At 39.9% G+C, this 26,038-nt stretch overlaps 1 protein-coding gene across 4 annotated transcripts in view; it reads left to right on the plus strand.

The window, feature by feature from the left end:
* The window catches only part of Pgant9 (polypeptide N-acetylgalactosaminyltransferase 9), a 293,677-nt gene that overhangs the window by 54,458 nt on the left and 213,181 nt on the right, over positions 1-26,038 (plus strand). For all 4 annotated transcript variants that reach the window (XM_069124998.1, XM_069124997.1, XM_069124994.1 and 1 more), the window contains one exon: positions 23,121-23,193. The gene's annotated coding sequence lies outside the window, so the exon portion shown is untranslated. The remainder of the gene's footprint in view (positions 1-23,120; positions 23,194-26,038) is intronic.

The raw sequence follows: 26,038 nt of genomic DNA on the forward strand, positions 1-26,038 counted from the left end.
ATATCAAGCAGCCCCAGACACGGTCGAAGATTAATGCTCGCCCGCCCCGATGGTCGTTACGGATCTAAGACGATTACATCGTGCTTAAGTTCAGGTCGACTGTACCATCTTAATCGTTGGGTCACGTCGGATCGTACGCTATTCTAATTAGTTAATCCACCTTTGGCCGTGCGCTGGCGGCAGAAGCACGCGTAACCCTGTAACAGATGTTAACACGAAACATGTACCAATTAAAGGCGGGTTAGCTTTCTGGCCTCGTTTTCGCTTGACGAATCCCGCGTCCACGCGCAGATGTACGCGTTTTGATATCAGCTATTCTCTTGTTTCCTGTGGTAGGTTACGTGCATCGCCACTAATTAGGGGATGCGATCGGTTCACCTTATTACGGGGCGCATTATCGTGTAAGGGACGCTGCGATCTGTAATACTATTAGCATTAATTGGAATGGAGTAATTAACCTTTGGTGGGATGGGGTGGCGTTCGGATAAGCAGATAGCGCGGCTAATATGCGGTTTATGGATGTCCGCATGAATCGTCAATGGTGAAAACGTTATTCTTCTTTTGTCTCTTTTGTCTCTCTCGCTGTTGCGAGTATTGCGATTCTTGGGAATCGCGGCCGATTTGCACTTTAAATTTAGCAATCAACTTTGATTTCGTTAAATTTCGATTAGGCGTAGGAAGTTTTAAAAGCGTTTGAGAAGTTTTCTATCGTATCTTGATTATCGACATTGCGTTATTAAGTCCGAAGTTCACTGATTTTCCAACCGTGAAGCACGCAGCTGCCTCATCTTTGTCTGGCGTCTTCTCTCGCGTGATACAAGCGGAAGCCAGAGTTTCGTGTCCGATGACAGGGATGCGCGCCGTGACTATCAAGCAGGTTACATATTACTTCGTCGAGCGAAGGCATGGCTGGAATACGTGCTCAACTGAACTTGTTCGCGATACACATCCTTGGCTAATCGAAAGTATGCGATCTCGTGATAGAACTGCTTCGGACACGGCCATGAAAAAAACGACAAAACCTTGCGATGTTACGTTCTCAAGAAGTTTACCATTTGGCGTAACACGTATTCATTTTCCATCAGAATCGTAGATAGTTTAAGATAAAAATGCCTGAGCTACGTCGATTTTTATTTAATTATACGTCGATGGTAGATTATTCTACTATGAATCTCGTTGGAAAATTTTATAGTCAGTGAACACTTGCGTGGGTGATTCATACTCGAGTTACAACCTCCTGGAGTTTTACTCTCCGAGTTTGCCGGAGATTATTAAAAATTTGTATCTAACTTGTACTTTTAACTTTATTCTTGAAACTCCCTTGTCATTCTTCTTCTACGTACATACTACATTTTCCTCGTATTTTTAAATTAACCAGATATCAAATTATCCAAGAATAGTTGCATTTCAAAAGAGTTTCGCATCTCGCTGTTCTCAGCGAAAAGAAGTAAATTCTTCTCCCGTTGGCTTGAAATGGAAACACGAAGCGAGTTGTCCACACTTATTCATCATCATCCTCCTTCATTCTCAAAACGTATTCTTTCGACGTTGTCGCAAAATTTATTCACTCGTTTCGTTTTATATTTCGTCCGGCCTCTGCCTTGTGTTCTAATTTCAATTTATTACTTGACTGCGTCGCTGTTGTCTTTTTTCTCGTTCAATTTTTTTTATTTATCACGGTTATTTTTCGAGTTTGGCCGCAGCAGAAGCCGTAACAGATGTAGGTACAAATTGAACTCGGGCAAGACTCATTTACTCTTCGTTACGAAGTGGTGGAGACGCAATGCGCTTCAACTTTGCCAAGCTAATTTACTGTCTCGCCGCGTCTTGCTTCTGTTCCTGTTATGTTGCTTAATACCATTGTTAATTTCGCCCGTTGACGTCCCCGTGGCCTGTTTTTGCCGCTGAACGTCGCGTCGTTCCAGTCGTTTTGCGCTACGTAAACTCCTCTTTAATGGTATTTTTTGCGATACCTGTCGACGATGAACGTCGTTGTCCGGGAATTTTGAAAGCTCAAGCAGCTCGCTGCATTTTGTTCGTCTCTCTTGAATAGAAAAACGCTGAATTGTGCTTCCGTTGAACCACGGAATTATGGCTCGATGAATGGGAGTAGGAAGATTTGCAGGAAGAATTTGTTGGTCTTTTTACGTCCAATGATCGCCCAAGAGGTTCATTTATCGTTCCGAAACAAATAATTAGTACTCGAGTACTTACGATTCAATGTCGTAATCGAATATATAGAGTCCGTTGACTTTGGTCTATGTAGGTTTATTTATTATTCGAGCAAAGAACTCGGAAGATTAGACGCAGGTGCTTTGGTTCGTTTTAGTTGGAACTGTATCAGAAATTATTTTTAGACAACCTCTATACAGGTGATTTTAGATCAACCGCCTGAAAGGTTTGTCGTCAAAGACTAAAAATATGAAAGATAAATCAAGAACAATTTTATTTACGCGCGAACTATATGAAAAGTAGTCATCGACGATATTATATTAGCTCGAAGAAATTCTTAAAATTTATGAGTTTAGTTAGAATTTCTATAAGACTTTCGATGGTACAGGAAATGCCGTAAACATAAATTATGTAACGCTTTATGCAGCACAGTGATCATCTTTCCAGTAGTTTCTCATCGAAAACGTTCATTTCCGTCTTTCTTCCAACTACGTTATAAAATATTGATCGTCATTTTCAATCGCTTAAACACAGACAAAACGCCTAACGTATCGTGTAGAGAAACCGAAGGATGATGGAATAAAATCGTGTTTCAGCTTTTTAAGAGACTATGAACGAGCTTCGTTCTCATTCAACCGGTCTTTGCTTCTTCCGTTACTTTCTTCTGCACCATGGCGTTGTTTTATTCTTCCTCTTTTATTTTTTCATCGTCATAGGCTGCGCTGTGCGTGCACATCGTACACATACCTGGTTCAACTGTGCGAACGTCTCGCAAAAGTTTCAAATTTTTCCTTCGGATCGTTGTTCCAGTAGCTTGTTTTTCGCGATCGCGACGAACTCTTAATTAATTTTCTGTCGTCGTTTCTTTCTCCAACGATAAATCAGCCAACGAAGTTTCAATTTGACGGTGAACCGCGCCAGCCGGTGTGAAACTTCTCGTAACAGGAATATAATTCCGCTAATCAGTGACATTGCTTTTGCATCGTTCGATTTTACGTCAACAGGGAATTGGCCACTGTCGACTTGCGACCAATTTTTCTATGAAATCGCTTCCTTGGTTTATGATATTATCAGTTGCTGTTATATTCAGATCAGTCGACGTCGATTGTAAAGTGTCTCGTAAACTGTAACGATATCCGAAAGTATAGAAATTATTGGCGTTTGCAATTTATCAAAGTGTACCGAATATTAATGGAAACTTATATTTAAATTATATTTCTGGGCAGAGATGATTAAAAGTTTGAAATGGTTTTTCCGAAAATATCGCGTAAAACGAAATTAACGACGTTTGTAGAAATTCCAAGCGTGTAATGTTAAATTTTGCAAGTTACGAGGTCGAACAACAAAACGCGAGAACCACCGGTTTCCCGTTACCTTTCATCGTTCTATTTCGTGCGAGAGGTGCGAATTTTGGGAAAGTAAACTATAGTTGGTGGATTTTCAGTGGGCCGCAACAAAGGACGTCGAGTTACGCGTTCAAGAGGTAATGAATCGATAATGCCGGAACGAATAATGGCGCGGGAGCGGTTCTCGTTAGGTAGATAGAGCCGTTATACGGCCAATCAAATTGATAAGGTTGCAATTGAAGCGTCGATTAGGCTATCTTCATCCGGCCGTTCGTTTTTCTCTTTAATCGAGATCGAGATGCATCGTTTTATTCGTAGGTACCTATTTATGACGTTTATTACGAAAATTACTTAATCTTGCATTCGCTATTACGCGTAATCCAACTATAATATGGCTCAGATGCTTTATCGTTAAAAATGAAGGATTAATGAATTTTATGAAGTTTAGTCTATGAATTTATAGTGAGTAATATGTATGGTAAAAGATTTGTTACGATTAACGCAAATGAGACTGTGTCTATACAAGAAAATTGCGCAGTTCGACTAACAAATTGCTTTTACAATTTTCAGGAGAGAACGTACGAGGTTCCTTGCGTGTTTCATCGAATTTAATCACGGTGAATGAAATTTACAACACGGTGACTAGCAAAAGCGAACAGTCATTGTTATCGATGGCTTTGTAATGTCGACGCATTAATAGCATGGATGCACGATGCTTGAGTGCTAGCGACCGGAAGGGCAATCAAATTGCTAGAGCGTAGAGAGTGAAGTAGAGGGTTAAATGAAATTAATCCTGCATCAGGGCAACTATATGTATGCGCCGGTTGCACAGTCAAAGGCAATGTTGAATAACGATGCTTGTCAAATTTATCACTGGATGATTCTTTGAATCAAGAGGAAGCTCTCTACTTTTTACTGTGAAAGCGATTATACGATGATATTAAAAAAAGTCGAAGGATATTTCTATTTTTCTTCGAATCATCTTGCTCCTTTGAAAAAGATGTTATTTCGATACTGAGATGTCGGAGAAGATGAGATATGTTTTTGACATTTTTTCACAGATTATTTGAAAAGAATTTACTGTCTTCCAGCAGCGTTGGATATGTCTAAGCGTATTCACACGTATATCGATCAACTTTTTCTTGAGTAACAGATTGCAGGGAATAAATGGTAACAGAACTGTCAACCAAGTTACATTCGTTGTCGCTCGTCGAAAGGCTTTCAACGATGCATTAGTTCGAACATTGTAATTCAAAATTTGATCGTTCGCGATAATATTTTATAATTGACGTATTAACGTGGCGCGGCATGTTGAAGGATCTCCATTGAATCACGAGAGTGTGATTAAAATTCAGTTATCAAATGAAATTGTAATCCTTTGACATGGATGAAATAACGTAATCGTATATCAAAGTTGGTTTTCACGAATGGAACGTAATAATAATTCTGCGTTTAAGCGACTCTGTCCTACAGTTCTACATCACAATCATACGAGGCAAGGTACACGCGTGTATAGTACATAGTTGTACGTTAAAATACCTTACCTTCCTCGTCAAATTTCGCTCATTGTGTCAAGAACATTTAGCTTTGTTAGTCCAAAATTTCCTCGAGTAAAACATGTTCCTTTGTCTTACTACTTTCTCGTATTACTTAATAAATATCTGATTTAATCATCTTTCGTTATTTTCTACGTATAAACGACTTGGAAAGTTAAGACAGATAACTCATGTAGAATCATTCCTTGCTCGGTTGTATTACGACCAATCCTGTGTATTACCATTTATTACTGAATCATAATCGCTCTTGATCGATCGTCCAACCATCCATTCATAATGCGTTAATACCATCATCACTCTTATTTTATCGAACGAGTAATAACTGTGTCGCGATACAGCCGATACATATTCCGTGAAAATATCATAATCCGATAAACGGTAATAAGACACGCGACGAAGAGATACGTCCAGTGAAATTACGCAAGGGATTGTGTTTTCCATGATGAAGTGGTTCGTGCTATTACGTCGATTGTTCGTCCTCTTACGGTTAACAGCCATGTTGACCATGTAACGCCACGATCACGTTAGCCCTGGTGCTCCCACCCCTTTTTACCAGGTCGAAATGGACAGCCATTTCAACGATGATTTCTATGATACCGCACCGGCACATTATTTGCGTTACAATGCACCTTGTCGCGCGACACCGTGAAAGTCTGCAGCTGTAATGTTTAATGGCGCGTTCCGACAACAACGATATGTCATTTTAGTCCGTGGCAAATATTGGCACAGCCACGATCTCCCCTTGTGCACTCTCGGCCAGCTTAAAATAGAGTCGGAGACGACGTCTTCTGAAGTTTGTTTAGACACCTCGATTGCCTCAGCTTGGCCAGCAGGAGGTACGGCGGCTCTTTTCTGCCCTCTCTCTCTCTTTCTCTCTCTCTCGATCTATCTCTCTCTCTCTCTCGCTCTCTCTCGGAAATGTTCCACGAAAATTTGTCAAGCATCGTTGCTGTCTATAAAGTTCGACGCGCATGGATCACGGTATCGATGATAAAATTTGTCAAAGATGGGTGACAGATCGCTCTCGTTTCGAATTGTGTTGGCCAGGTAAAGCTTTTTCGCGATCCACACCTTGGCACGGGTATTTTTTACCTCTGGAATTTTTGATATTCGGTTTGTCAGAGTACATTTCGACTTTTTCGCTTTTCAATTTTTATTGTTGAATTTGCCACTTTCTCTTTATGTCTCGTTTTTTCTTCCGTCTATTTCAAAGTGATGTAACCTGCGCTGGTGATTGCGTTTTAGATTGATAGGTAGTATTTTACGCGGGACGCGAGATATTGCGGGTGAAATGATAGATTTTTAAAGTTTCATACCGGGCTACCTGGATCTCGAGCGACGAGAGAAAATACCTAATTTTCCTATTCAACAGGAATAAACAGGAAGTCGTGGATCCCGGCACAAATAGCCAACTCAACGCGAGCTTGTACGAACAGAGTACATTTGGAGCAAAGTCTTGCCGTTCCACGTATCGGAAGATCGTTTTAATTACAAGAACGTTCCCCGTGCAAAACGGCGAATGGTGTGTTTAAATAGGTAACAGAGCCGCTTCAAAAGCGAGGAAGTTTGTTTAGAGAAAGCATTAAAGCGTTCGGAAGGTCTCGGGACGTAAAATAAATGAGTTCCATCGGCCCCTTTTCTTTCGTTCGCTCTAATTCCCGCTATTCCCTTCTTCGATGGTTCGCTCGTTTTCCAGGCCGAGCGAAAAGCTCGACGAAACGATGAAGTTTCCGTTCCAGGGATTCCTTTTCTTCTTTTTTTTTCTTTTATTCTTCCTCGCCACCTCATGATTCGCGACAGCGCGAGTATGCCTGGAAATATGATGATTTTTACGGGGCAAATGGTAGGTGAAATATCCGGACATTGCGAGAGACTCGGCTCTCTTATGATTATTTCGACATCGTGCTGCATTCGCTTAAAGGGTTTTGACGGTGTGGGCGGTTTCGTCCTTTACGTTTCCCTCTTTCCACGTTATTTCAAGCTACGTTTGCTACTCTTTATCGTTGCAAATTTCCTTCTCCGAATTTATAAATTTTACGATAATTTCTTGATTGCTATCTTTGAAATTTTCTCAGATTAAGCTGGGAAAAATTACGATAGCGATCATTCGCACTATGTTACCTCCGTCCTTTTATCGAGGAAATTTGTACGAATAAAAAAACAGGAAGCATTTAATAATGTTTAAGGAAGCACGAAGATTACCAGCAAATGATTAGATTTTTCACTTTTCGAGTCACGCTTTGAAACTGATTGCAGTTGCTAAAGCAACAATTAGAAATCATAATAGATGAGCACATTCTTTAATACGGTAGGAAGTGTTTTAAATAGGGAAGATAACATTTCGAATAAAAGAAAAAGCTGGATTTTAACTTGCTTAATTGATTCACCTTCTTTCTTTAAATAAAATCTGTACATCGTATTTTTACACAACGTGCAAGTACACTTTTAATTCGTCAATTTTTCTGAATATTTCACGAGTAGGATACTTACTATCGAGTTGTACCCCTAATCGTAGCCATGTAGATAATACAGGCAATTCGTTGGTCGCAATAACGATAAACTTTTTAAAAAAACGACCACGAGTGAGAACGATCGTTGCCTGGAGAAAAAGAGATTCCGCTGGTTATTAATGTCTGAGTAGGAACTTCCTATTCCGCCAGTCGTTATCGTCATTCGGAGGTCGATTTCCAGCCTTTCTTTTTCCAGCGTTTCGTGCGTCATTATGCTGGCTGCATCGAATGACGCCAGACTTTCGGATAATACCATCTATCCTTGAACAAATTTTCCGCAGATATTCACTCGAATAACTCGGTCGAATTTCTACGAATCATCCAACGAACAAATTCTAAATAATTTGTCAATAAATTTACAAGCTGCGAAAAAAATAATTCGTCCAGAAAATTAGTAAAAAATGATTTCTCTAATGTCGAAGCTACAAAGCAAATCACACGAGTCTTAATCAAGGATATATAAAATCCGAGGCATTTTAAACACGTTTAAATGGCAACGTTTAATTTACATAAAGCGTATTTGCACGAGTGAAACCGAAAGAGCCGTGTACGGAGAAACTTCGCGTTATTTACACGTTTCGAACGCGAGTACGAGAGCCGTGGTCAACATGACGAATTCTCCGCTTCTGAGATCACTTTAATGACCGCGTTCCTGCAGAATTCACGTCGCCCGATTCGCATTGTCTTCGTCCACGCTGATTATTCGCGCGTAACAACACTGTCTTCGACGCGATGGTCGAGTCTATTCCTCCCTTTATTTTTGTTGAAGTCGGAGGTACGCGAAACTCGCGGTGAAAACACGGAAACGTGGTACGTCCGCGAAAACATTGGCAAGGGGGGGGGGGAGTGTATCGCGTATAACGCGGCAGCTAAACTAACAAGCTAATCTACTCATCTTGCTGAAAGACTCGACGTGCCTTTCAGCTTAATTGTTGCCGGGACCAGGGAAACCTGGCGTGCTAATACTATTAGCTACTTACAGTCCTAGCAATTACGAGGCAGCCGCTTTCGGACGATAAGGATACGGTATAGTTGAACGGACAGGGGTCCATTGTGCATGCTTGTTAGGAAAAATTTGGCAGTTTTTTCTTGATGGGAATTTTTCGTTATTTCAGGGACGAGGGAAATTTCGTCCGAAATTGGTTAATTTTAATAGCCTCCGAGCATCTCTTCCGGATACGAAAGCCAATTTTAATATTGGTAACGTTTTAACATTGGTGCAGAAATTAATTAAAATTGATTTTTATCTTTTTTTATATTTTTAACAATTAATCAAAACTTTAATAAAAATTTACATTGAATTTTGTGTTAATTGCATATGTTTCTCGCCGTGCAGCAGTTTGGAATAGGAATATTACGATAATTGTAGCGTCGATGAGGAAGCTATAGTATTGGGTCATTCTGCGGTAAATCGATCATCTCTTGACGTCAATGCCAGGAATTTTTTTTAGAATGAAATATGTAACGCACGTGATATTAGGGGCTCGCTACGTTACGAGTTTGTTGGCTTCGAATTGATTTAGAAAGTACGGGACTTTGAATTTTGCTGTTTCTGTTCACTTGCTCGGATACAGGCCGTAAGCTTATGAATTTTTATCTTCGGAACTACTTCTGTCGTAGTATAAAGCTCGCTATTGCACCGATTGATAATAGCCTTCGTTAAAGAGTGTACATTTTCCCTGATATACTCCAGGCACATGATCGTAAGCGTATAAGCAGCGTATAACCGGAAAAATAAAAAATAGGTTGGATTTTTTCTAATGATATCCGATAACGATAAGGAACAAATTGTTACGACGGACAAAAGCAAAAGGAAACTCCATTCATTAATTAAAATGGACAGAACCGTTCTGCTTATCCAAGGGATACATATTCATAATCGATGATATCAGTGCATGTTACGAATGCAAATTAAAAAAGTGCGTGTTTATACGGTAACAAATTTAAGGCAGCACGTCGAGGAAAGTGTAAGAAATAGGATAAAAAAGTTGTAAGACCGGCTGGCGATATGCAGTCGACTCGAATATTAATTAACAACTTTCAAAGGAATATTTATTATGCAACTTAAATTTTGTAATATGCATTTTCCGTCGTATATTATGGAAAAGAGTTTCTTTAAAAACATTTAGAAGCAATTTCGAGGCATAGTGGAACAACAGGCTACGTATAAATTGAAAAATTAATTAAAGTTTACGATGGGAAGTGTTTTATAAGTTCAAAGTTATAATTGAAAGGAATCTTTGAAAAAATAAATTATTTTCTGATAATAGAGAATGTCAAGCATATAAACTAGTAATTAAGTGCAGCTTACTGCTTGTTAATATTTTTAAGCCAAAAGTGTTGACAGGAACGGTAAGTTTCCAAGCTGTAAGTAATATTAATAAGTTGTTTTCAACGTGAACACTGTTACGGAATTAATCTTTGTGTTCTTTCGCAGGAAGTAACAATAAGTCAGGTAACCTCATATTTTCAAATGGCGATATAGATGTAATCTTTGTTTCCTTTGATGAAGTTTAAAAAGCACATTATAGGTGATATCGCAACACAAACTACATAGTACTCGTGCTTTCAAACTCGTGCTTTTAAACTCGTGCTCTCCCTCCGCTATGTTATTATCTTCTTTGAAAAGATCTACAAACTTGTTGTTGCTTCGTACATCGTAAACTCTCGTTACAATCGACATGCAACGCTTGAAAATTAATTTTCCAACAATTTTCATTGTCCGTCATGATAGAAACGGAAACAGTTACTCAGCTGTTTCCTTAAATTATATAATTTTGGCTCGACAATTTTGCGATCATTCGTGACGTTCTTGCCAAAATTGTTAGTTTATTCGCAAAATTGTATCAAAATTATTATACCGGAGATTTCTTCGAGCAACGATATATCTCCCCATCGGTTACTACATTCACAGTGAGAATGGAAATAGTCACTACCTATCCTACTACCCTAAGACCTCTTCTCAATCACCTAACGCATAATTACGGTTATAACACTATGTACCGACGTTTCATGCCACAATCGCTAGAATCAGAATCCTCTAACCATCTCACTGCTCTATTTACGTCTTCGAATCCAGGGATCTTACCTGGGTCGTTTAATGCATCGTTGACGACTTCGTCGTTGACTATAATGGGGTCACGTTTCGCCGAAGACGATTCACGAGTTTACTTCCGCAGCTACAATCCGTGGACTGGAACGTGTCCAGTTTTAAGCTACTCTTCGGAGGTGGTTTAATCGTTGCAAGTTTCATTAGGAGACCGGAACCGGATACCGCACGGTCGAAATATTCGTCGTTGGAACTCTCGTCGTGTCGCCTGGTAGACGGCTGCTTAATCCGCGAAGGGCGTCTGATCGCCGCGCGTAATATCAGCGGTATTCTTGAAGCAGAAACAAACGTCCGGCATACGAATTAATTATCTCGAATCCTTCTTAATTAGTTTACCTCCCTGGGGGGAACTTCAAACTTCGCCAACTATACGGCTTATACTTGAAGTTTGCGTTTGCCTCGCGGTTGCCCTTACTGTTGGAACAATTGATGCAAATGTACGGTATTCGTGCTACGCTCCGCGGATCGTTCAGCTTTACTCGATTATCGTAGGATTCGGCGACCCATAACGAATCAAAGGTATCACCGCATTTGTTAAAAGCAGCATTCCTTACCAAGAATAGTTTTCGTGGATTATTTCGTGGATTATTTTTCAGGGCAACGCTTTCAGTTTACTTGGTCGAGCGATTGTTTCGTTGTTCGAGTTATTTGTAGTATTCCTCTGCGCGGGGGATAAAACGCTTGGATTGTAATTTGCATTTTCGTACAGTCGGTTATTCCATTGTAATTATATACCATATAATCGTCGTTGAATCGCGGACATTCATACAAACTTATATCTTTACGAATGTGATTAATAAAATAAAACTTAGGCAGAGAATCGTTTTGTCTATTAAATATTACATTGTGCCGTATTTTGGATATTTTATATATCTCTGCATATTATGCGTACTTTCGTCTCGTGAAATTTTCCATAGATGCAACAAAATTCGTATTGTAGCAACCTCATATTCGTCATTTAGATTTATTACCTGTCATCCACGATATTTCCATAAAATTTGACTTAAATGACCAATGAGGATTTTTAATCAAATCACCACCAGCAAACAAAGATTTCAAGTAAATTCAACGGTATGGGATCCTTTGTTAACCTTTTGATGGGTTAATCGCTCGATACAGTTTAAGTTGAACAGGCATCGACACCGATCGTTATTAATTTATGCGAGCAGGGTGAGTTTCTAATCTGTCTCCGAGCCGGTGGCGTGTTTACTGCCTAGATTTAATCTGCATTGGGTTTAATTAAAATCAAGCAGCTCGACGGTAGTGCGGCCTCGTTGACAATTGCATGCAGATTGGATTAAGCTTTGGAATTAGAAGGGGAGTTGGATTCACGCTCAGCGCGAATCTGCTGCCCGTTTGTCCACATTAATATTCGAATTTCTAGTAACAGAGCGATCCCCGCGATGAGTGGGAGGAAGAGAGCGAAACGCACAATGCTTGATACACCGATAACGAGGGAATTATCCGTGACGAGATCAAATGTTGTTAACGTTACAGCATAGCCCGTTAACTGTAAAATCGTTGATCCTACCGCGTTTAGAATGGAACAACAGCATCGGAGTTTCCTTATCCGATAATGTTTCGTTTTTCGACTTTCTTAAACAATATCTAAAATCGTCACGATATTACAGCTTTTATAAACAATTGTAACTTCTTATTAAGATTTGGAAATTACATATTTTTATCGATATAATCTGTAACACTGGTTGTAAGAAACTCGAAAGATCCTACGTATGTCTTAGAAATAATTAAAGTATTCCGAATATTAAATTAAATATTAGTCTTGTAACATATGCCATTTTACATAAATTTATTAGAACCGAAATCTTCTCGCTTCTATTAAAATTTCAAAACTGTCTTTTCTAGGAACGTTAAGTAAACGACGAATAGGGAACGTAAAAATTCATTAGAATTTGTTCTTCCTCTTCCCTTTTGCGATTTTCTTCAGCTCGACTGGTTGGCTGCTGATATCCGGCGAATAGCAGATGGCCCGGCATTACCACTTTGTTGGCGAACATCGATTCTTCTTCGTGCTTACAAGAGCCGACCAGCTTTCTCCTCTCCTCCTTCCTATCGTACCACAACTTTTCGCATCCCCCGCATATTTCCCGCGTTTCTTTGCTGAGCACACGGAAAAGCAGCGTCGTCTTCTTGTCGGATAATCCATCCTGATTTTCTATATTGCTTCAGACCCGCAAACTTTGCCCTTTCATTCCTGTCATCCGCAGTGCTGGATCCCTTCGCATATCAGAAACTAGAAAAATTATATTCGAATAATTTCGTCTATTGACGTTCATTCGTGTTTTTTAAATCGTTGTTTAAGATATTTCTTGGTCGTTTCTTATTTATTTTACATTCCAGTCATATTCTAGGCTATCTGCCATTTATTTCTTTCATTTTCTATCATCTCGTACGTAACCTTTCTCGGTGGACTGGCGAACCTTCTGATCCGGCGAAACTTCCGAAACACTTTTCTTTCATTTTACTCTCTTGCATAATATTATCATTTTATTCGGAGCTAACATGACGTTATTCGACGAACTTTCTACGATAGTAACGAGTAACAGGATAGTTTATTTATACCGCTTTACATTCATTTTCCAACGCAAAATCACTGGGCTCCTCATAATCTCGATAAACACTAACAAAGGATCTCATGGCCGCGTCGTCGGATTAACGTTACGATCTTCACCTTCTTCCGGCGAAACCCTCGTCACGAACGTATGAATATTTCTTCCCCGTACGTAGGGATGCATAAAGTTTTCCCCGATAATCCGACTTACCATCTGCCGCTTAACACAGTTCGTACAATTATCGGAGATGCGAGGATCGTTTGGGGCTGGGTTCGTGTTGAGGGAGCTGCTAGAAAATCGCCTTACTAAAACTAGAAGTTATGTACGTTCGTCGAATGGATTCTGGATGATTCCCTCGGAAATTTCGGCTCGTTTATTATTCCGGAGAACAGTTCCGCTGGATTCGATGGTTCAACAGTTATTATCCGTCTCCGTTTACCTGATTTTCGCAGATTTTCCCGGCAACCGTATCCATTCTACTGACTCGACCAAAGCACACACCGATTCTACTAACTTTCTCTCGTTGACCTCTGCGCCGTGGTCGACGTTTGGCTTCCGCTTCGACCCAATTTCCGTATGCATCGGGATGGATAGAGTTCCACAATCGCAAGAACATCGCTTGCTCATGGTTAAGCTACTTGTTAATTCTGCTGCGGACGAATTTTCATTTTCCAATCTTACTATTGTTCGAACGCGCAAAAGGACAATATGGTAAAAGGAAAGTACACTAGATCTGCGTGAATTAGTTGCACGGTTTTATCGCAGTTTATATAACGTTTCTGAATCGCAACATCCTGTATACCGTAGTTCGGCAAATTTATATTCGGCTCTTTAAATGTTTAATCCGCATTGGAACATCGTATAGATTCTCTGCGATGCTTGAAACAATTAGTTTATTCATTAGAGGTCTAAAATAGGATAACGTGTTACGATATATTGACTAAATAGGTCGAAAGATCTGTAGTTTAAAAATAATTGCATTCTTAATTTCTCGTATGTTCCTCGCTTGGTATTGAATTTTTAAACTTTTGGTAATTTTAGTGAGCTCTATACATGGACCATGCGCGTATGTTGGTTAGACAAATTTCATCAATTAGCGCCTTATCATTAATAGAACCGTAGTTGTGAAATGTTCCCTATCAATGTTGTTAATATTTCGGTTGAATCAGAACGCATTCGGTCGAATTTTAACGCCGGTGAAATTTCCAGGGATATAGTAATCGTCGGGTAATGATGGCTAGGTATCTTCGTTTGAATGTATGAATATTAAACGCACTGTGGATTACAGATACTGAGGGCAGATTTGTCGAATCACGGTATAAGTAGCTCGGTTTTGTGCTTCGCGTATGAGTGGATACAAACAAAGTGCTATTCGTATTTCTGGTGGAATGTCGGAACGCGACGTGTTTTCTGATTGAAATATATCTTTGAGTAGATACGTGTAAGAAAATCGCGAATTTAGTCGAACCGGAATGATGTTCGATTATCTATATACGTACTTCATCAAATACACCGTAAATATATAATAGTTACGGCGTCAGTCACAGAAAATTTGGTAGAAAGATCAAACGTCATTAGCCACGCTGATCAAGTGCTACTGTTAAATGTTTTTGTATAACGAATGTGGTAACAAAGTGGAGATCTTTCGTTTCACAGAAGAATATTAAATATCCGTAGCTAGAAGCATAATTAAGATATAAAAATAAAAGGAGTGCTTTAATAGTGATTACAGAATCATATAGTGTTAAAGCATCTTAAAGCATGCTTGCGCGCCCATGCATTCCAGTAATTTATACATTCATCAAGATTCATCATCGAGGCTCGAGGAATGTAATTAAAAATGCACGCGGTACGCTCAATTTACTTTTATACCGATTCATTATCATCTGTTCTAGTCTTTAGGAAAGTAGGATTGAAAAATCCTGGTCAAGTTTATTACCTTTCTGGAAGGAAACGTTCAGGTTAAGTTAACCTTCGGTTGTTACATCGATGTTCGATTTTTTGAACAATATTGTTGAAAATTGTTCAGAACTTTAGATAATAACGTAAAGATCGTTCTAACTGAAAAAGTATTTTTCCTCGTTATATTTCTACTGGTTAATTGAAACCGTCACTCGCTATCACATCACCGAGACGCATCAGAATTCACAAAATTTTAAGAAACATTAACCCAGAGATATTAATCAAAACAATTTCAGCAAAACTCCCCATTTCACCGTTAAGTTCTACCCTCCGCATACATCGAATATCGTTATTATTAGAAGCTACCCTTGGAGCTAACTTAGCGAAACCCCTTTTCTGACACCGTGACAGCGGTGAAGTGACACACGATGAAAGTGGAAATCGAGCAGCCGCCCGATGGAAATCTGATGGACAGGTTTAATTACGATCGATGGTGTTGCACGCGTGTGTGTAGACGTGGCTAGCAAGTTTGTACACGAAACTGCCGCGGCGTCGAACGAATTAGCATAACGATCCTTCCGGCGTCATGCATTTTTCATATGTTCGTCCAGCGGTAACGAGTGCACGAGTCCCTTTTTTTTCCTCGGTCCTCTTCTTCCTCTGTGCTTCTTTTGTTCTCGTTCACTTTTTGCTGTTTGTAAAACGTAGGCTCGCGCATGCTGCACACACACGGTTAAAATAATTTACGAAAATAAAAGCACCGGTTGCGTTCGCGCTTTCTCGCGCATCGAACCCAGTCCCCTACGTTCCTGCCGCACTTGTTATCCTCGCGAACATTTGCATGCCTTTGTCTCGTGATATTTAGCGCCACGCGGCTTTTAATATCGATCCAAGGAATTGTACCGCGTAGTAAGTACCAGAGAGATCCGACTGCAGGTTAGTCTTCGATGTCTCTGAAATCTTTGTCTTTTTTTATCTCATAGGTTCGATTATTTCGAAATACTACGAGCAATGAGAATATTATGAAACAACGAACAGTATGGCTAGACAGGAAAATTTAAGAAAGAGAACTAACAGTTTCACAATGGCACAACATGTAGTATAAATTTAGAAACTTTATAAAATTATTAATTCCCAAAGGTACGCGTCTACCGTAGCTATTGTTCAATTTAGAAAAATATGCACGTTATATGATATAAGTATAATGCAACCAAATATCATTACTACGCGATATATCTCACTTAACCAATATGTTATTACTGTTATGTATCTCACTTAGCTAGCTACCTCTCTTTTCACGACCATTTGTCGCAGTGAAAAAACAAGTCTCAGAACTCGAAACAAACCACGCTGCAAACCCTCTGCCTCCCCCCATTCTCTCGAAAAAGTATAACGTTTTTGCTATATTTCTTTGTCAGGGCTTGTTGTCAGGGGAGGCAAGACAAACTCACGGTAATTACGGTGCTTCAACGACATTGCGAATGCATTGTAACGCGACACTCGCCTCTCACATGACATTAATTATATGGCGAGCCGTGTCACGTTTAACGTACGATTATTGCATTCCGCGTAGAAACGCTGGCAAGAATTAAGACGTAGCTCCCGAAACGATCGATAGTTTCTACAATTTCGAGCCAAGCCTCGACCAGCCTTCCAAGATTTCTGGACTTGCTTTCCTCTTCTACCTCTCCCCGGCTCGAGGTATTTTAGTGTAGCCGCCCGTAAAGGGATTAACGACCCTTTAATTATTCGACACTAATTGCCAAGACCACTTCTTATTACCGATACGTGTGCATTATGCGAATTGCGCGTATTATGTTCGCCTGGCTGATCCTCCAATTTGCCTCTTCACGCGATTTTCTTATCTCTAACTTGCCACTACCGATCGGACACCTGTGTAATTTAACCAGTAACGAATCGTTTCGCTTGTACCTGGTCATCCTAATTGAGTCATTAATCGATGGAGATTCTTTCCCTTTAACCTGCTAACCGGCTCGTCTTTGAATCAGAAACTTTTATATCGCGATGAGAAATTAATAAAAAAAAAAAAAAAAAGAAAAGAGAAAGAAAAAATGGTATACAGCCTCGTATTTGCAACAGATCGATGTAGGTTTCGAGCTTACTCGACGACTGTAAGAGACAAAAAATCGCGCTAATTAGTTGTGCTCGTTATCGATGCTCGTTTATGACGATATTTCGTTGTAACCGTGGCAAGGTTGACTTTGCGACACTGACGAATGAAATTCCGGGATTCTGTCGACGCCCGACAGTGATTAAATTTATTTGATGTGCCGGTAGATTACCACTTAATTGATTTCGTAGCGGCGCAGGCGGCTTGTCAGGCTCCGAGAAAATTAAGGATTCCGATGTGCACATTTACTAGGATCGCGTGCACATTTACGGTTTGAAATTAATTACAATCGATAAAGGAAGCAGTAACTCCCACTTTTTAATTAATTACTTTTAATTGACTACTTTCGTAAGATTATTATGGGAAGAAAATCACTTGGAAGTGATTAATACGTGATCTTTTTGCTCACCTTTTGGAGAAACTGCGGTTTTATATTGCGTCTGCGCACAATATCATCCAACCAGGTATCACCTTAATTGCGTGAAATTACATTTTGTTGACTACTTCAAGTATTTATTATTTTGCAATCGCGCAATATGTAACCAATAGGATACTGGTATCGCGATATTAATTTCACCAATTAACTACAGACGAAGAGAATAGGATAACATTACGATCTAATTGAATTGAAACTGAGTCGAATCGGAGTTCAATCATTCGCAAAATTAACGCCAAAAACTTTCATTTTATCTTACACTGCACGATGTAGCATCGATTTGTCCAACACTTCAATGGTTCAACTTCTAAGTATTATTTTTCCAAAAATATCAATCGAGGTGATACAAACGCAGGTATATCTTCCCTCCGCCAAAATGCCATTTTATTTTATATCACGCTATCGTTTTACGATCGTCCAAAATCTTTCAAAAGTTTCACGTGCTCCGTCATCCAGCTTTCACGTTTCATTTTCCTAAAAAGAAAACAAGGGAAAATATCACGCCTGACACGCGTTCTCTCCTAAAACGATTCAACTGCGCTACAGCTTCCTATATCGTATAATTTTAAACCGATTGTCCCGCAGTTTCATGCACCGATTTGCATTTTCCCGCGTCTGCACTTGCCACACAAACAATGTACGATTGCGTGAGCGTGCGAGCTCGCGCGCGTGCATACTTGCTCGCGCGAGAACGTCGCGACTCGAAGCGAACAGGGAGTGACGGAATTGTTCGCACTTTATTTCCCATTCCATTATCCATAGATGGAGGAAATCTCATGCATCATAAAAGAACGGCCTGCTCGATAAATTCGCCCAACGAAGTCCATCTAGTTGAAAGGCCGAGGCTCGCGAATAAAATCTTTTCATAGTCGCCTGGTTAGCCTCGACTTATCGATTCATCGAATTGTTCGCGAACGAGAATTCCTTCCAACGTTGTATATTTTTGGTTCGTTTTTTAATTCAACGAAGCGTTATGAGATGGCTATATGATGGGATAGTATTGAGAGGTTGATGTTATATCGGACGGTAGTCGGAATTTAACGCGAAACATTTTCTTTTCGATTGTAAAATTCAATCTGTCAGAAGCCAGGACTCCACTTTGAATTCATCAATACTTACGTCTTTGCTATAAATTCACTCGATACAAGCTTTTAATATATATACAAGTATATAAATTTAAATTTATTGTTTGTACCTTTACGTAGCACCTCTTCTGCATAAATCAGTAACTATTTTATTAAAAACCATATAAAATATGTTCGCCCTAAAAGCTTCGCCTCCTAAGTGTACGTTCTCGACATCGATAAATATCTGTTTTGTTAGTCGGCGCTCTTTTTATATTTAATTGGAATGATATTTTCAGCTTGATTTCAATCTCCTTGAAATTGTTACGGATATTTTTAATAAAGTTGCTACCATATAGCGATGCCATCGTAGATATTAAACCCGTGGATGATTGCAACGATTTGCTAGCAGCATTTATTCTATTTAAAAGCATTCCCCAAATATATTACTGCAGCAAATTTGAATTCATCCAGCTTATGAAATAACGTAGCCATTTCTACTCGAACAATTGGCTTTTCAATTTCATTTATGGATACTTTGTTTACTGCTGTGTCAACGTCAACGTAATTCTTTTTTAAGACACTTACCGCGAAAGATGGAACAGACCCGTCTTGTATTTTACAAAGGTTTTGCGATAAGTATCGTTATTATTGGTGTTTATTCCTTTAATTAAAGTTCGAAATCAAAGCCAGTGGATTTGATTATTTCATGCAGCGTTTGCCAATACCTTTGTCCGAGTCTCTTTCTTCGGCGGGCCTTAGGCACGTGCCTACTTTGTGCCTAGTGGCAAACGCGGCTCTGATTATCAACGCGGTGTAGTACAAAGCGTAGGATGATAACTTCGCACGAAACTTACTTTCTTATTTTCGCTTGTAGCGTATTAAAGTCGAAACGCTATGTATATTAAACGAAAGAGCGTCGTTCGAGTTTGCTACGGTCTTCCATCTGCGTTCTCGTTTCCACGCGGGCTACAATGTCACGCACGCGTATAATGGCTGTTTTAATAATCGTCTATACACGGAGTGTTCCGCGCGCACACGCCCTAGTCAGCTTATTTACATGTAGCCTGTAGAAACGCAAGAAAGTTTCGCGGGCGAATTACGAAGGGTGTGCGTGCGGGTAGGTGAATTTCAGGCAAAACGCGGAGGAAAAGTGGCACGGTTACACGCGACGTGGCGAACGGAGTACGATGTTGTAAGGGAAATTTCCCGTTGAAACGTAATAGAGGGTGTCTGTAGACGGGTCCGTGAGATTCGCGGCCGCGCACAAAAGCTCACGTAACCGAACTATCCGCCAAGTAACCTAATGGAAGACGTGAGCGAGCTGTGAAAAATTTCCCAGAGAACCGTCTCCGCTCGAGATGGAAATGTTGACTTCATTTCGAAGACGACGGTTTAGAGACGATTTGGGTAATCGTAAGTTGAGGTGTCTTCTCTCCTGTTTCTTTTCTAGACGCGTTTTTCGGATAATGCCTTAGAAAGATGGTTCCGGTTATTTCTTGGAATAAGGGCGAAGAATACGTTCACGTATTTTTGTGTGTCGCGATGAAAATCGCGCATGTCGTGCACGGTATTTGTTATTTGGATGCTTTTTCTGAGAACGTTGATCTACCATCGTAAATGAACGGACGAGTTTTCACGAGAATGGTCGAGAATCTTGGAATCGACGAGAGAGACCGTCTATATTTCAGCAGTTCGGTTCGATTAAACGCGATTTCGTGGAAAACGCGCGGATGCTTCGTTGATTCGATATTAATCGTAACGTAACGTTAATTGCAATTGCGACAGATCCATTTTCCCGTAGTCATTACCACGCGATTGTGCACGTTTTGAAATTCGTTATTGGACGCCGGTGTGGCTCGTTTCAATTATTGTCGACTAGAAGAAGTTGCTTGATTGGCAACAATGGAACGTGGAAGGAACGTCGTTTCAACGGCGACGTCGGGGCTACGGTTTCTCGTTTCCTATCGTGCGCATAAGAACGATAAAAAGGTGCAACACGCGCGATTATCCTCGCCGAGTAAGGTCATGGTGGCTAATTAATTTTTATCGGATCGTTCTACGTTAGCGAACCACTTCCTACTCGCTGGATTTTGATAAGTCTCAGATGTTGTCGTAATTGAATCGCACCGAGATTTCATTTGTCAGAATCGTTCAGTTTGGGTGGAACGTTAGTCCGGGGTTATTCGATCGAGTTTCAGAAATCCATTTAGTGAAATACACGTCAAAAATATTCCTAGAAGATGGCTAAAGTAGATAAATCAAATTTCGAAACTCTGATTTAAAAATTCTGAAATTTGAACGTTTGACGAGCGAGACTGTTAAGCTGCGTAAAGGATATATCAAGTTAACTGTCGCAAAATGTCGTTTATTTTTTAATTTCGAACGAACAACGACGTATCGAAATTTTCCAGGAAATTATTTTTTTATTTATCGTCACAGTGAAATCGTGCAACCGTTTGTACAAACAGGCAATGAAAATTCTATATTGTCACGGAAATGTTTTGCGCTAATGCGAAAGAATAGTCGATTATTTGTGTTTGTTAAAATTTGTCTACCATGGGAAGCAAGATTTATCGCGTAGAATTACAAACTGTACAGTTCAATCGCGATCAACAGTGACACACTCTTCGAAACATATTTCATCCGATGAAATTTGTCAGGACGGTTTGCAACATGAATACTTGTCATCTTCGAATCAAATAGGTATTATTTATATTTGTTTGGTGTAAAAGAATCTGCGAATAAATCGCCAAATATCGTTCAGTGTATTTTAAACGATTTATTGGAGTAGATATTTATGATTGTCATTGTATAATAATTTCTGGAAATTTGAACTTATACGATAGGATCTATTTATTAAGTTAAAGAAATCGGAATACAAAAATAGACACGTAAATCTGAATTGAAAGTAAAATTAAAGATTTCAGCGAGCAATTGTATAAAGTTTCTTCTATTGTTATGTATGACGCGTAAAATGTAAATGAATGAAATTTTCTCCTTACTTTAAGTTAAAACTTACGCATCGTAAAGAATAAAGAGACACTGCTTATTGCTCTGGAATTGGAAGGAATGGTTCTGCGTGACTTCCAATATAATATTCTTCAAATGTGACTTTGCCGTGTTGTAAAATTTTATTATTCTGTACCGAGAAAAAAAGAAACACAATTGCGTAAAACTGGGTCACTTTATGAACCTCTGGTATCTTCCACCGTAATATATGATCGATGATTTCTACTGGAGTCTTTTAGAATCTAGATATCGTCGACAGCTGTCGATAATCGTCGACTCTCCTTATTTCGAAGCCCCAGCCTTTATGATTCTTGATCTTTTTTTATCCGTTTTATCCAGAACTATATTTTCTCTCGTTCCTCCATCTCGAAAAATATTCTCTGGCATGGAATTCCAATTAAAATCGAATTCTCCATCTGACATAACCAGTCACGTTCGGTAGTGTACGTAATTGATGCGATGGGATTTACGCAAAGATTTCTGAGACAGACATTTTCATTTCACGTTTGTAATTTGGCAGTCTTTTAAATTTCAGAATTACGAAATTTGAACTTTAATTTTAACTTTGAAATTGCTCCTCTTTTTTATGAATTAAGAAGTGAAACATATTGGAATGTTTGAGGGTTTGAAACGAATATCGAATGTTTGAATATTTGGAAAGATGGTGGTTTAGAAATCTATGAGCCACTAGATCAAATCGAGGCACGAAGAACAAGTTTCGCAACTCTCTTTACGTGATTGACGGCGTTCGTTTGAACTTTGAAAGATTAAATAGGAAACCATAGCTTCTCGTTGCTTTTCTAACATCTCTCGCAAGCGTGTACGCGTGTACTCCAACGCGAAACAGACCTAACCGAAGAGCAACTCTTCCGGAAGGGTTCGTACTTCTCACGCTATTTCCGGAGAGGGATGGTCGATATAATACATTTCTTTGCCAGTTACGAAGGGAAGGCGACTGAAAGCGCTGCAGACGAATGAAACTTCTTGTCGAGAGGGAAAGGCAAAGAATCCTTCGGGATGAAAGAGGAAAGGAACGATCGTCTCTAGAGATGCTCGAAGGTCAGGGGTAGTTTTTCGTCGATGCCGCAACCGAGTTAGAAGTTCGATTTCTCTTTCAATTCTCTCTTTCCTTCTTTCGGTCGTCCTCACCGTCCCGACGGTATCTTTGAATTTTTAATACAGCCATCGGTACGAACAGGGAGAAACTTAGTTCGTGGTAGACGGAAAGAGGCAATAATTTCGATAAAATCACGAACGAAACTGGTATTCACCGTGGTTAATTGGTTCCCTGGTTTTTTTTATGTTTCAGAATTCGAGCGGTCAGGAAGCCTCGTCGGAAAGAAAATTACGCTAGAGGGAACTTCTGCTTCGGTTGTGAAAGGGTAAGTGTTTGTGATACGCCGAGGAAAGTTGATTATACCGGTTTCCGAGTAGAAGATTCTTTTCTTGCTCTTTTATTCTTCCTGAAATTCTCAAATTTCAGCGAAGAATTTCTATTCACAGAGTTCGATACGATTTGTGTCTATCCAACCACGCGAGATCGGTCGACGACTTTCCATCTTTTAAATTTACGACGTCAGTTTCATTTATTCAATCGTCGAAGCGTAGATTTTCCGCTTGAAGATATCCAATTGCAATTAACAATGCAAATTTTTCTCAGAATCACGATAAGCAGCTCTAGATATTTCTTCACAGTCTCCCGAACTTGTAGTTCTTCGAAAGCCGTTCCCGAACGCCACAGTCTGCAAACATAGTCCCGAAGAAGTTCGTCCTTCTTTGAAGACGGGGTTGCCTTACAAATGGAGCATTTCATCAAAGCTCTCGAGGATGATTTACAGTTCGTTAAGCGCTCTTGTATGGCAGGGTCAAGAGACTAGCGCGGAGCATTACATTTCTGCTTAGTCGCCGCGTTCTCACTTCGATAACACTGTACTACTGTTCTTCGAGGATCGCCTCTTCCACCTCGAGTGCTTTATCATTCATTCGTTGCTGTGGATTTATTTCACGATACCTCCGTGTATCTTCGTGGCTTCATTATCAAGCCTCCTCCCTGTTCCCTGGCTCCTCCTCTTGGCTGCTTTCTAGCCTGTGCTCGCTACGTTCGCCGTTCCTTTTGTACAAAGATCCCGTGGCTCGATTTATGAAAACGAGCGATACGAGGGTAAGCTCCGCGGTTATTTACCTCCGGAGAATTATAATGGCTGACTCGTTGCAACCGCGAATATAAGTGGCCGCCGCTAAATAATGCTTCCCTGGGAAAAAAAGGGAAGGTATCGCCGGGTATCTCTGCGACGCGTTGTAAATAAACGAGCCGCTTGTAAGCCCAAAATCAAGCAGTTTGCGGGGCGAAAAAACTGGAAAATGGTTCCTACTGGGTAGACTTTGGTGGTAATCGAGGTGGTAGTTTCTCGGTCTATATACAGGGGATGCTCCCAGGGAAAGGATACTGCTTAGAGAATGCTGTTTGGGGAATGATCGTGTGGGATTAACGGCGATGGATAGGGATACTTCTTTCAGAGATTCTGATTAAGTTCCTCCTTTCTTTTGTATTCTTCTTCCAGTTAGGGTTGAAGGGTCGATATAAAACTCTGCGGCGAGTAAAAATGATCTCTTGGTATTGCGTCGAGTTATATTCACATCTTGCTTCGTGTCTGTCAAGATGTTTGTTAAATATATATATATGTATAATATCTTTTGTTAAATAATCTCGCGGAATAGCGTTGGAAACGTACGTTACACGATCAAACGTAAATCTTTTTCTTCGATAAATCAACGAGAATACTAAATTTTCTTACGGTTTCTTTTGCTCTTCTTGGAACAAAGTTCGCGAGCATCGCATGGTAGACAAGTGGCTGACATCTATGGCCGTATTCGATTCTCGGAACTTGGCGAACTTGGAAAATTGAAGCTCCTATAAAGACGTACTTTGGCGTAGTTTCGACCAATCTACTCGTCTCATAGTTTCCTTCCAATCAAGATACACGTCACGAATCGGACCATTAAAACAATTACACGTCCAAGTTTGTGATCTCCGGAAGTTTCTGGCAGGGGTGAGTCAAACGGTGGTTGTTACGGTGAACAAAGGAGCAACGATATGAAATTCCCCGGCCTCAGTTTGCGGATTTCCCTTTGTCCATAGCCGACAACCAACAAGCCCGCGATCTTCGCAGAATCTTGACCAAGTTGCGCCATATTTCGGGTATGTACAGCACGAATAAGCCTGAGTGTTCCGCGACAGCGTTGTTCCACGTGGCGAATGCGGTTTCTAATTGCTCGAGTCAGACCAGTCTAACGTAGAGGTATCGCGTCGCTAGATCGCGAACGATGATCTGAGAATAATTGGAGAACAACGACTCGAGCGTCTCGGACCATAATTTTTTTGTTCCTTCGAGAAGATTGGCAAAATATTTTTGGTTGGAATATTCGGTAGAATATTAAAGACGAGTTTATAAATTAAATTAGAAATGTTTCGAGTGGATGTTTCTTGAAATTTACGGAAAATACGACGTACTGTGATTAAACACTGGAGAAGGAATTTTTAAATTTGAGTTGGAATAATCGGATGTTTTGCAGCAGTTGGTAAGCTTAGGGTATAAAAATAAGTAGAGAAACATGTTATTAAACAAATTGTCAAAGCACGATCCGCGAGATTAACTTTCTAATAAACGTTAATTAGAAGTCGTTAGAGACGATAAAATCGGAAGAAACATCATCGAAAGGGGAACGATGCAAACAACAAGCTGGTTATTATAAGCATTGTTAATACATTATGTAAATGGGAATTATAATACCGCATTATCATAGTAATTCGGTCCAATCTGCATAAAAATCGCTGTTAAATCCAAAATTCAGAATGTCTCGTTCATCAAACGCGAGAGTTGGAAATCACGTTGCTCTCCTTCTCTTTTCTGCCGTGTGGGGGCAATCGAGAAACCTGTAAATAGTATTCGTTCGCGTAATCCCTTTATGGAAAAATAACGCGTCGAGTGCAAGGGGAAAAAAGCACGACACAGATACCTCATCCAGCTGGCATGAATATTAATGATCTCTCGAAAGCCTGTTCCCTTCACACAAGATGGATTTCGTCTATCATAAACCAACTTGTAATTCTTTACACCTCGCATAACTCTTACAAAAGTAAAACAAATCGTTTCCATCGTATTTTATTAAAGCGAAAGAGGAAATCAGAGTCGTAAGTTTGTCCACCGTAAAATATTCGCAACGGGG

This window comes from Bombus flavifrons, chromosome 12, assembly GCF_040668555.2.
Source record: "Bombus flavifrons isolate JBK064 chromosome 12, iyBomFlav1_principal, whole genome shotgun sequence".
In the NCBI taxonomy this organism is placed as follows: domain Eukaryota; kingdom Metazoa; phylum Arthropoda; class Insecta; order Hymenoptera; family Apidae; genus Bombus; species Bombus flavifrons.